Here is a 12,516-nt window from a genome sequence, read left to right as displayed (position 1 = left end):
AAAGTGCTTATTGTTATTATTAGTCCAGTTGCTTGTCAGTTGGAAGACTGAATTTTCCAGGAATTCTTCAAAGTGTAACTTTCAAGACTCTGGCTACCAAAGGCTAATTCTTATCTTTCTCTAAGTTGTAATACATTCATGGGTTCTTCAGACATTAAAATAAAAGTCGACACTTTGAAGTGAAGGAAGTAAAAATAAAAGTGGGCATTTATAGCTTTAAGTTTTGTTTGTTTTACAAAAAGAACTGCTTTGGGTGTCTCATTTGTGAGGTAATGCTGATGGCTTCTCTATTAGTGTGCAGGTTGGGCTGTCTTTATCAACGTATCTGGCTTCAGCTAGGAGGTGGATTCAATAATGTTATGCTGACTTGCAGGCTACAAAGCCTCTGATGAAAGGTCATCACATCTGAAGTCTGATTTTATGTCAGTAGCTGACCTTCTTTTCACCTTCTTCCCCATGGACTTCTTAACTTAGTATTTCTAAAGATATTATACAGTGCCATCTTGCTGACTTAGACGAGACTGTGACAGATTCAATGTCACTTCACCTTTGCAAGGGAGAATTCAAGACCTATCACTGTGTCCAGAGCCCAAGTAGCATATTTGAATATTATGAACTGCAGAACTGGTTGCATTAACTAGACTGGAATGGAAATGATGAAAAAAAAGGCAATTTGTGCAAGGAATTATCAGTTTATCTTCTGGCGAAGGTTATCTTGGAGGTCGAATGTTTCTTTTGTTTAACAATGTTGGAATAAAGAAACGTCCCTACCTATAGTCCAGGCTAAGGAATGAATAATCTTTTTAACTGTGCCCTGTATCCAAGATGCTGTCATTTACAGGGTGTGAACACGAGACAGAAAACACAGGTTTAATACCTTTCCCCATTCTCAATGTTTTTAAAAGAAAATTTGCATTTTGGTTGATTTTTCACTGAAGCAAAATGACAATTTACATTTCAATTGTGGTTTTCCCTAGGCACGCTAAAATGTGGAGCTCATTGAACATGTCATTCTATCAGCATTTTCTACAGCTATTGTTTTCAGTGTCTGAAATGGTGTGACAATACCACTTTGATGATACTATTTTTGTCCTGTATGACAGCACATAGTGAGTTACATACTCCTAATAATATGTTTACTCCGTGAAGGTATGAGCAGGCAAGGTCAGAAGTTATATTAATCATTTGGGGATGGGTTCATTTGGTCAAATGTCATCAAACAATCTTCTGAGAGCTAAAAATTAGTCAAATTATTGGCTTAACTAAAATGCCTGGTGGGTTAAAGTAAATGATTATTCAGTTCAGTCACAGACAGTTGATCTGGTAGGCCTCGTTGACAATGTTCTAATTAATGCATTATAATAGTCAATCAAAAATTACTTACTGGGCACTGATCAGGTACATTACACTGAAACTCAGTAGGGAGCCACGAGGAAATAACCCACTAAGACATTAGCTAAATGAAGACATAAACTGAGCAACCATGAACTGCAGGCTAATGGGGTAGACATTTGTCATTATGAGGTATCAACCTGTAACTATGGGACTGAATGACCCCAAAGCACAGATGTGTTATGATCATCCAACTAAGCAGGCATCCAAAGGATCCAAAACCGAACCCTCTTTAAATCACAGCTGTCTCTGCCTGGGAAAATAGGGAAGATGCAGAAGTTACGACTGGCAGTAAAATGACCACATAGCCTGCAAATTCTCCAAGGGACGAACTCCATTAACAACTATTAGAATCATCTGGGGATTAGGGTGCTTGAACAAAGTCAGATTGCTAGAAGCCACCTGAGACCTAATTAATGCAAATCCAGTATGCACATTTAAATAAGCTCTTTAGTTAATTCTGGAGTAGACAGTGTATAGTTTACATACTGAGAAATACACGTTATGGTTTCACCTAGAACCCTAGGCTTATACCATCCTTTTGTTTCTTTTGGGAAAGTACAACTTAAGTGTATTTTTAGTGTATATGAAATCTAATATGGATATGAGAATTCAAAACTATGATATCATTTTCAGGTGTTATTTCTATTACTATTATCTTACTTGCTTAAATCTGTAAACTGGTAGCCTGCTGGCCAGATGTGGTCCATGGGTGGTTTTTTAAATTGGTCCAAATAGCATTTTTAAAATTAATTGTCAACATAAAGATTAGAAGATGATACATCAAAATTTGAAATTCTAATTTCTCTTTAAAAATCAGATGATCTGAGAGCATTGGCCCTTGATTCCCAGATGGCCTCAGTCTGCCAGAACTGAAAAGCAGCTGCCCCTTTTGATGGCCAGTTTGCCATGATCACGTGGCTCCAGGTCACCCCCCTGACACCATGGCCAAGTGTCAGGTGCCATTTGTCACCACAATGTTTTAGATGCTTTCTTCCATCCAGCCCACTTGACTCATTTGTATCACCTGCCTATCTCCTGGAGGCACTGGAGTTGGTGACCCCTGTCTTAACGGTGCTTCAAAACCAATTGCTTTTGAACAGTATTTGATGATGAAGACAGATATTCTGCATTCAGACTTGTTCGACTGCATCCCCCTGGGATGCCCATACTATGCTCCTGGGCAGAATCTGGGCTAATTCGTTTAAAGAATGCCCATTAATCAAAAGAAGGTCCAATCTAACTCAAGTCTTTCTAAGAGGCTACACAATTTGCCTTGTCTAATTGATGTGCATATTTTATTTTGTGCGTGTTTTTTATAGCAAAAGGAAAGATACTGCTAGAGATTGTTGTTTTACAGAAAATATGGTTACTGGATTTTACCAAAAATAAAAGTAAATAATAAATTTAAGAAACTCTTAAAAATTCACTTTAAATCAATCACATGTGATTAATAGCCCAAGAATATTAAATAGGCAACATGTTGTCCATTTTCTTTGTTCTATAAAAAATATAGTTAAAATACTGTGTATTATTTCTCAGCAAGGCCTTGAAAATAAAATGTGTTACCTTTACCCCAGACCAAATATAATCTGGCAATGGAAAAATAAGCCTTTCCCTTCATTATTTTCATTCCCTTGATTATGTACCCTGAAAATAAGTCTCAAGGAAATTCAAAATAAAAATCTGTTTATGAAATATTGCCTGGGTTTAGGTTTGCAAACTGCATCTCATATCATTTCTCTTCTGCAGTCAGATGTCCCTTTTAGCCAGGGCAGTGGAAGCTCTGTGGATGAGTTCATGGTGATTTAGGTTTGGGTTCTAAGTCTCTCATATTTTGTCTCTGTGAACTTAAAACTAGTCATTTTGATTCTGAGCTCCTGTCTGTAAAATGTGATAATAATCCTATTTCATAGACTCATTAGGAGGATATATGTAATTTTATGAATGCAGTTCATGGCATAGGTTCAGTAGATGATAGCTCTGCTTTAATCAATGAGAGTGACTCTTTTTCTGATACTGTTGTTCAGTCACTCAGTCATGTCTGACTCTTTGTGACCCCGTGGACTGCAGCACGCCAGCCTCCCCTGTCCTTCACAACCTCCCAGAGTTTGCTCAAGTTCATGTCCGTTGAGTCAGTAACGCTATCTAACCATCTATCGCATTCTCGGCCGCCCCCTTCTCCTTTTTCCTTCAATCTTTCCCAGCATCAGAGTCTTTTCCAATAAGCTGGCTCTTCTGACACTGACTAAACAATATTTCATAGGTCCTAAGAAAAATCCCTAAAAAAAGTATGCCGTAAACCCTTGTTTCAGTTTTCCTTTTAAGGAAATTTATTCACCTAACAAGAGAAAGGCAAAGGAATGTATTATTCATGACAAAGCAGTGTTTAGGCTAATAGCTAATCATCACTGCTGACTCTTGTTCAGTCTCTAAAAATTAAGGTCTACAGAAAAGTAAATGTTTCTTTTAAAAATTAACTTCTTTTTTTGAAAGTAAGAAAAAAAATCTATTAACACAGAACCAAAAGGGAGTTGCTAGAAAGTCAGGTGATCTTTCAAAGAATCGCATTGAAGAAATGGGGCCTGTTAACTAGTCCAGGAAGGTGGATTAGCAGCACCCCCAGTATCTGTCAGACTTTTTCTGCTCTTTCTCTAGACTTCTGGTAAACCCATCCTCACTTATCCCTGCCACTCAAGCTGTTGTTTTTCCTCCTCAAAGCAGGAGACTGAATATGAATGATGGAAAGGTTGATGTGACAGTTAACATCTTTTTGAACCCTTATTACGTGCCAGTCACTAAGAGATATATTTTATATGACTTATCACAATCAATCTTGACAAGAAGCCACAAAGGAAGGAATTATTGCTCTGTTTAAGAGGTTGGTCAGATCACACAGTCCTTTGGTTGGGCTGGGATCGAAGCCTGGTTTGCTTGAATTCAAGCCAGTTATAAATGCAATAATGATCAGTAGTGTTTTCTGTATTTTTTTTTAAAGCAGTGAATGAAAATATTTTTTCCTGTTAAATTTAAAATAATCAACTTATTCTTTGTTTGAGTTTGTTCCAGAGTTGTTGACTTTGTTTAGTTATATTTTTTTCTTTATTCTTTTTCTATGACTTATTGGCTCTCAGTAGATAGAGATTTTTAAACTTAATTTTTTTTTTGACTTATGCACTATAATTTAGGAATTTTCTTTGTACAAAGCTGTGATTGCCTCTCATGGACATCATAGCACAAGATATATTTATTAAGTAACTGCAAGTCATATTTAGTTTACTGACTACCTCGATTTTACTTTCTTTGTTCCAAAATATTGCAAAACTGTATATTCTACCCATTTTTCTATACCATTAAAGTTTTCATTAAAGTGAATTTTTAAATGTTAAAAATTATGATGATTCTTTATGTCTCAAACTTTATCTTCCTTTTGGCTCAGCAGCTCTTGCATCTAGTCACATTTTAATATCTTACTATCTTTGCTTTTTTCCGAATGTGCTATTTATTTTTTCTTTAGATCTTAGAATCTTAAAATACTTAAGCTGAAAGAGAACTTGGAAATAATTTCATGTGATTATTCCATATTACAGTTGAGAAAATTGAGTTTTGGAGGGTTTAAATGGCTTACACAAGACCACATAGCTAGTGCTAGAGCTGAATATCACATTCCCTGAAAATCACTAGTGAGTTTGGGTTTTTCAGTATGAGCCACCCACCCAGTTTTCCTCCTTGCATGGCCCTGCAATAAACTTTTCTCTGCTCCAGCCTTTGCAGTTTTGGTTTGTTTGGCCTCACTGTATATCAGTTACATAAACTTGGGTTTGTCAACAAAATGATTCAAAATGGTGTGTATGTATATAATGTATGTCAATTAATTATTAATATTAATACAACCTACATAGATAGGGAGAGAGAAAGAAAAAGCAACAAATGTTAACATTTAGGATATTTTGCAAATATACAGAAATTCTCTGTATTATTTTTGTAACTTTTTTATAATATCTGCAACTATTTCAAAATAAATTAAAAACATAATCAGGAGCATGAAAACTTATGTGATATGCCATCCACTTAAAGACTGGCATTCTGATAACTTAAGAAAAATAAACAGCAAGCTATAAAAAATCTTAACTTAAATATATTTAACATTCTCAGATAAATGTTAGTCTTTACTTAGATAGTTATCAATTGAATAACAAATTCCCTGGAAAAGAGATGTTTTTGTTAGAAGTTAGGTGTGTTAGAAAAAGAAAAATCTAAATTATGTAAAGTGAAGGTATCTGTGATCATAGGTGATGTCAAAAATTCCCTCCTCTTCTGCTCTGCCTATGGCTTCTATTTTCCCTAGTCCTATTGTAGGAAACTGGGCAAAACCCTAGTAATAATTCTGCAAATTTTCCTACTGTGTCTTTTATCCCAATTTCTCTCCTTCCACTCAAGATCCCTCTGCTTCCTGTTCCCTCTCATCGGGACTGCCACAAGCTAGGAGACAGGTGGACTCATTGACCTTTAATAAAATTCATTCACTCCTAAGTGTTCTTTCAACAGCCCTACATTTTAAACATGGTATGTCTAATTGTGGGCTTCCCAGGAGAAGGCAATGGCAAGCCACTCCAGTACTCTTGCCTAGAAAATCCCATGGATGGAGGAGCCTGGTAGGCTGCAGTCCATGAGATGGCTAAGGGTTGGACACAACTGAGCGAATTCACTTTCACTTTTCACTTTCACACATTGGAGAAGGAAATGGCAACCCACTCCAGTGTTCTTGCCTGGAGAATCCCAGGGACGGGGGAGCCTGGTGGGCTTCCATCTATGGGGTCACACAGAGTCGGACACGACTGAAGTGACTTAGCAACGGCAGCAGCAGCAGGTGGCTCAGTTCAGTTCAGTTGCTCAATCACGTCTGACTCTTTGCAACCCCATGGACTGCAGCATGCCAGACTTCCCTGTCCAACACTGGAGGTTGCTCAAACTCATGTCCATCGAGTCAGTGATGCCATCTAACCATCTCATCCTATGTCATCCCCAGGAGACTCCGTGGTTAAGAATCCGCCTGTCAATGCAGGAGACATGGGTTCGATCCCTGGGTCAGGAAGATCCTCTGGAAGAGGAAATGGAAACCCACTCCAGTATTCTCGCCTGGGAAATCCCATGGACAGAGAAGCTTGATGGGCTACAGTCCATAGAGTCACAAGGAGTTGGTCGTGACTATACACACACACTCATGCCTAATGGTGGATGGAAGGGCAGTTTTTGAAGAGATTTTAACTATTAGATAACAGTGGTGGAGATACAGCTGTGTGGATGTCCTTAAAGAAGGTCCTAAAATCACCATGGACCATGCGCTGGCAGGAAAGAGAGCCTGAATGCCTGCACCACCTACTGCTACGGTCATCACAGCCTCATTTTCCATATCTTGATGCAAATTCCTTTTTGAATATTTTTTCCTAGCAAGAACATTTGCAGATCTTCGTTTGCTAAGAACTCATTATCTGAATTGTTTTTTCATAAAGGACATATAGAGTCATCATGATATATTCTGTCAGATTTGAGGAGATGTAGTTTGGGAAGCCTTCTATGAGCTCTCATATGGCACACAGAAAATGTGATATGGCAGTTTGGAGTGAAATTATTCATTGTAGTCATGGAAGCATCAGAATTTTAGTTGATCTGAAAACAGAAGTGGCAGTTGCAGATGTAAAAGAAAAATGTTGTTAAAGGAATGATTATTAAAATAAAATGCTTATTTAGGATTTATTATTTGAAAGGAAAAGTAACTCTCAAACAATATCTACTATTATCCTGGAAACATAAGAACAATGGGACATTTTAAACTCAATTTCAGTTCAGTTCAGTTCAGTTTAGTCGCTCAGTCGTGTCCGACTCTCCGCGACCCCATGAATCACAGCACGCCAGGCCTCCCTGTCCATCACCAACTCCCGGAGTACACTCAAACTCATGTCCACAGAGTCGGTGATGCCATCCAGCCATCTCATTCTCCGTCGTCCCCTTCTCCTCCCGCCCCCAACCTTTCCCAGCATCAGAGTCTTTTCCAGTGAGTCAACTCGTCGCATGAGGTGGCCAAAGTATTGGAGTTTCAGCTTTACCATCAGTCCCTCCAATGAACACCCAGGATTGATCTCCTTTAGAATGGACTGGTTGGATCTCCTTGCAGTATAAGGGACTCTCAAGAGTCTTCTCCAACACCACAGTTCAAAAGTATCAATTCTTCGGCGATCAGCTTTCTTCACAGTCCAACTCTCACATCCATACATGACCACGGGAAAAACCATTGCCTTGACTAGACGGACCTTGGTTGGCAAAGTAATGTCTCTGCTTTTTAATATACTATCAAGGTTGGTCATAACTTTCCTTCCAAGGAGCAAGCGTCTTTTAATTTCATGGCTGCAATCAGCATCTGCAGTGATTTTGGAGCCCAAAAAAACAAAGTCTGACACTGTTTCCACTGTTTTTCCATCTATTTCCCATGAAGTGATGGGACCAGATGCCATGATCTCTGTTTTCTGAATGTTGAGCTTCAAGCCAACCTTTTCACTCTCCTCTTTCACTTTCATCAAGAGGCCTTTGAGTTCCTCTTCACTTTCTGCCATAAGGGTGGTGTCATCTGCATATCTGAGGTTATTGATATTTCTCCCGGCAATCTTGATTCCAGCTTGTGCTTCTTCCAGCCCAGCGTTCCTCATGATGTACTCTGCATATAAGTTAAATAAGCAAGGTGACAATATACAACCTTGACGTACACCTTTTCCTATTTGGAACCAGTCGGTTGTTCCATGTCCAGTTCTGACTGTTGCTTCCTGACCTGCATACAGGTTTCTCAAGAGGCAGGTCAGGTGCCTCAATTTAACTTTTGGATAATAATCATGATGAGTCAAAATACGATTAAGGAAGATTTATCCAAAACACTCAATAGAAAGAAAAACTTCCTGAAATAGAAAAATGTAGAAAATTGAAAGAAACACAGTCATTCAAAATAATTCCGAAATGGATAATAAATAGCTGTCATTTTATCTTTTATAGTTAATTAGAAACAATGAAAACGTTATGTAAACATGTACATGAATAAAACCAAATTACCTTTTATGTGGACAATGATATATCCGATGCCAAGTAGTACTAGATTATAATATTCAGAAGTAGAAATAGTGTATGAGGAAGCTTGAGCCAGGGACTTCTCTGGTGGTCCAGTTGATAAGAATCTGCCTTGCAACGCATGGAGTGCAGGTTCGATCCCTCATCGGTGACCTGAAACACCACTTGCTGGCAGAGCAACTAAGCCTGCTTGCTCCAACTACTAAGCCATGCGCATCAAGGAAAGATCCCACATGCCACAATTAAGACTGGACACAGCCAAATAAATAAATATTTTTTAAAAAAGAAATCTTGAACCATCAATCCCTCTAACCACTAGCTCTGTGAGCTTTGGTAAGTTACTTAGACTCTCTGATCCTCTGCTTCCTCATTTTCAAAATGGAGGTGAAGTGCCTGGCCTATAGTAGACAATCAACAAATGGTGGCCAATAATAGTTAGAAAAAATAGTTCATGTGCCTTGAGTGTTTACTGTGTCCCAGACACTTTCATAAGAGAAGTCTAAATGCATTATCTGACTTGTCAGGTAGATGTCACAATGATGGTAATAGTGAGGTCTTGTAAGATCTTAGAGGAGTGACAAACAAGTTTTAAATTTACTAAAATAATACTGAGTTGTAAGAAAATAAAAGCTGTATCTGAAGGTCTTAGCAGTAAAGAGTCAAGTGTTGAGTTAAAGTTCGGGGAATCCTGAGACTGTTAAGCTAATACCCTTCCCTTCTCTGGGTGCTTTGAGAAGTACTCAGCCTCCAGTTCTCCCATGAAGGTACTGCCATTTCTTTTTTTTTTTTTTTATCATTGAGGTAAAATTAGTTTTATTTTCCATTTTGTTTGCCAATTTTCAAATGATGCATATTAACTCTGCCACACTTTCTCCATTTGTTTCTTCTGTCATGTAGCAGTTTATTTTATATGCATAAGTCTGTTTATTTTGTCTTTATTCTACATAGTGAGATAAATTTTATATTAAGTCATTCTACACATTAAGTGCCTTCTCCAGAGCACTTGTTTACACTTAAATTGCTCACTTGTTCAAAACCTCTTTCCTGCCATTATAATAGAAATCCTATTGATTTGTTCACATTTGCATCTGATCTCGGTACTGCCATTTCAAATGCTGAGATGATTATGGCCTCACCATCTCTAGATCCTTCCAAGAGCCTGGGTCCCAAGAGAAAGCCTTTGACTGACAGCTTCCCAGTTACATTCTTGCTTCATTAGACTGACTGAGTCGATTAGTGACAATTGATATGCAATTATAATAATGACCATAATAATGTCAAGATAATTAACCATCACAGGTCTACTGCAAGTGCATTGGTCCTATTTGCAGTTTTAGTGACTTCTCTCGTTGGCTGTAGAATGAACTCAATCATGATAGATTCTGAATTCTATATTCTTCGCTTAAACCAATGGAAACCACTGAAGTTCTAAAGCACACGTTTCCTTGTAAAGGCTCAAAGATCATTCATTGTAAGAATTTCTAAAACATTAGCATGTTGATAGCATTCTTATTATTAATTTTTTCAAGGGGTATTTAATATTCTCTGTATTTTACATCCACAGTTTACAGTTGAACTTCCCCATTATTCTCCTAATTTTTTTTCCCCATTCCATTTGGTCCAGTACATACATTATAATGCTCATTGTGCTTGTGCTTAGTGTCACTCAGCTGTGTCCGACTCTTTGTGGCCCCATGGAATGTGGCCCGCCAGGCTCCTCTGCCCATGGAATTTTCCAAGCAAGAATACTGGAATGGGTTGCCATTTCCTCCTCTAAGAGGTCTTCCTGACCCAGGGCTCAAACCCACGTCTCTTAAATCTCCTGCACTGCCAGGCAGATTGTTTATCACCAAGCCACCTCATACATCAAGAATATTGGACATAATAGCATAAACTTTTCCTTTTCATTACTTATTATTGATCAAAATAATACCCTGCTCAAATGTTACACAAAATATAAATCACGCTAATGATTGATTGCTTGTAATATTGTTCTCACTTTACTGGTTTTTTTTTTTGGGGGTGGGTGGGAGGCTGGAATTCTCTTCCATTCATCTCAGTGAAAGAGTTAATTTAAGCAAATTGATAAGCAGTCCAAGCCTGCTGCTGCTGCTGCTGCTAAGTCACTTCAGTCGTGTCCGACTCTGTGTGACCCCATAGACGGAAGCCCACCAGGCTCCCCCGTCCCTGGGATTCTCCAGGCAAGAACACTGGAGTGGGTTGCTAAGGCCCCTTTAAAGAGGAGGTGAACATTTTTTCTTTTTCACATTCTTTTGCCTTAGACACATAGGCCTCAAAGGCAACAGAATCTCTCATTCAAGGACACTTTTTCTGAGCTCAGAATGTATGTTATAGGAGGAAGTCTGGGTAAAACTTCCACAACCTTGAGCTCTGGGTTAAACTGTTCCTTCTCGTGCTGATGTCAACCCAGAATGTATGTTATGGGAAAGGGTCTGGGCAAAATTTTCACAGTCTTGAGGTGTTTTTTTTTTTTCTTCTATTCTCAACAAGTAGCAGGAAAGTATATATTTCCCCGCTTAAAACTAGCAAAGCGGGTAATATTTGTACCCGCTTCTGATGTCTATGTCAGAAGCTTCTTTCTGTCACTATTACTTTAATAACATTTCTACTACACAAAGCTCAATGACTGAGACTGTCTTTGGTCCCGGAGTTAAATATTCTTCTTTGGACACCATGAATCTGGCAGAACACCGTAAGCTTTCATCTATTATCAGTAGGTCCAATCCCACTTGTACCTCAAAGAAACTATTCAGATATCAACTCCACAAAGCATTCACTCATCTCTGCAGTTTCGGTCAATATGATCTTCCTTTGAAATCTTAAGTTAATTTAACTAAACTTCACTTAGAGCAGTTAGCTCTATCTGGTTTCACTGAAATGTATATAGACCCCTCGGCTCCAATCAAGACTAAAAGATCCTAGAGTATGGCATCCAAAAATAACTTTGAGGTATCAACAGGATTTACATACCATAAAGTTCACCCATTATCTGTGTATAGTGTGTCTTTGTGATTTTTAATAAATCTACGGAGTTTAGTAACCATCTTCACAAACCAATTTTAAACATTTCTATCATTCCCCCAATATTTTCACATGTCTATTTACAAAAGTATGAGTCCAAATTAATAGTCTTTTTTAATATAAATATCCAATCTTCCTAGCATTCTTTGTTTAAAAGAGTACCCTTTTCCTTGGCAATTTGTTGAAAACCAACTGACCACATAAAGGTTTATTTAAATTCCATTCCATTGATTTCTATGCCTATTCCTACACTGATAATAACCTATCTTGATGTTTGTAATGTTATCGAGTCCAAGCTCAATCTGCTCCCTGCTAGACAGGCTAGTGAATGCGAGAGATAAAGTGTTGAGGCAAGAAATATGACTTTATTTGGAAAACAGGCTTACCAAGAAGATGGCCTACTGATGTCTCGAAGTAAACATCTTATCTGGGTCTGGATGCCAGGTTCTTTTATAAATCAGAGATGGGAGGGGTTAACCTTGCAAATATCTCCTAGAATGGCAAGCCTCAGGCAGGGGGATGTGTTAATTTCTTCCTTTCTGCCACCTAAGGGGGATAGGGTTCTGAAGTCCATGGGGTCTCAAAGAGTCACACGCTACTGAGCTACTGAGCGACTGAACTGAATTGAATTGACCTAAGGAGGATAGGGTTCTGGACAAAGTCACTCTAGTTTAACAGTCAGGCAGAGGGGCAGGATTCTCTAAGGTAGACCATTATGTATGATTGGGCTTCCATGGTGGCTCAGATGGTAAAGAATCTGCCTGTTATGTGGGAGACTTGGGTTCTATCCCTCGGTTGGGAAGATCCCCTGAAGAAGGAAATGGCAACCTGCTCCAGTATTCTTGCCTGGAAAATTCCATGGACAAAGAAGCCTGACAGGCTACAGTCCACAGGGTCGCAAAGAGTCAGCCATGACTGAGCAACTAACACACATATATATAATAACAAAGCAAGTCAAAGAAACAGTTC

Source organism: Moschus berezovskii, chromosome 2 (genome assembly GCF_049115385.1).
Source record: "Moschus berezovskii isolate FMDL1 chromosome 2, NW_MosBer_1.0, whole genome shotgun sequence".
In the NCBI taxonomy this organism is placed as follows: domain Eukaryota; kingdom Metazoa; phylum Chordata; class Mammalia; order Artiodactyla; family Moschidae; genus Moschus; species Moschus berezovskii.
This window is presented reverse-complemented; position numbering follows the sequence as displayed.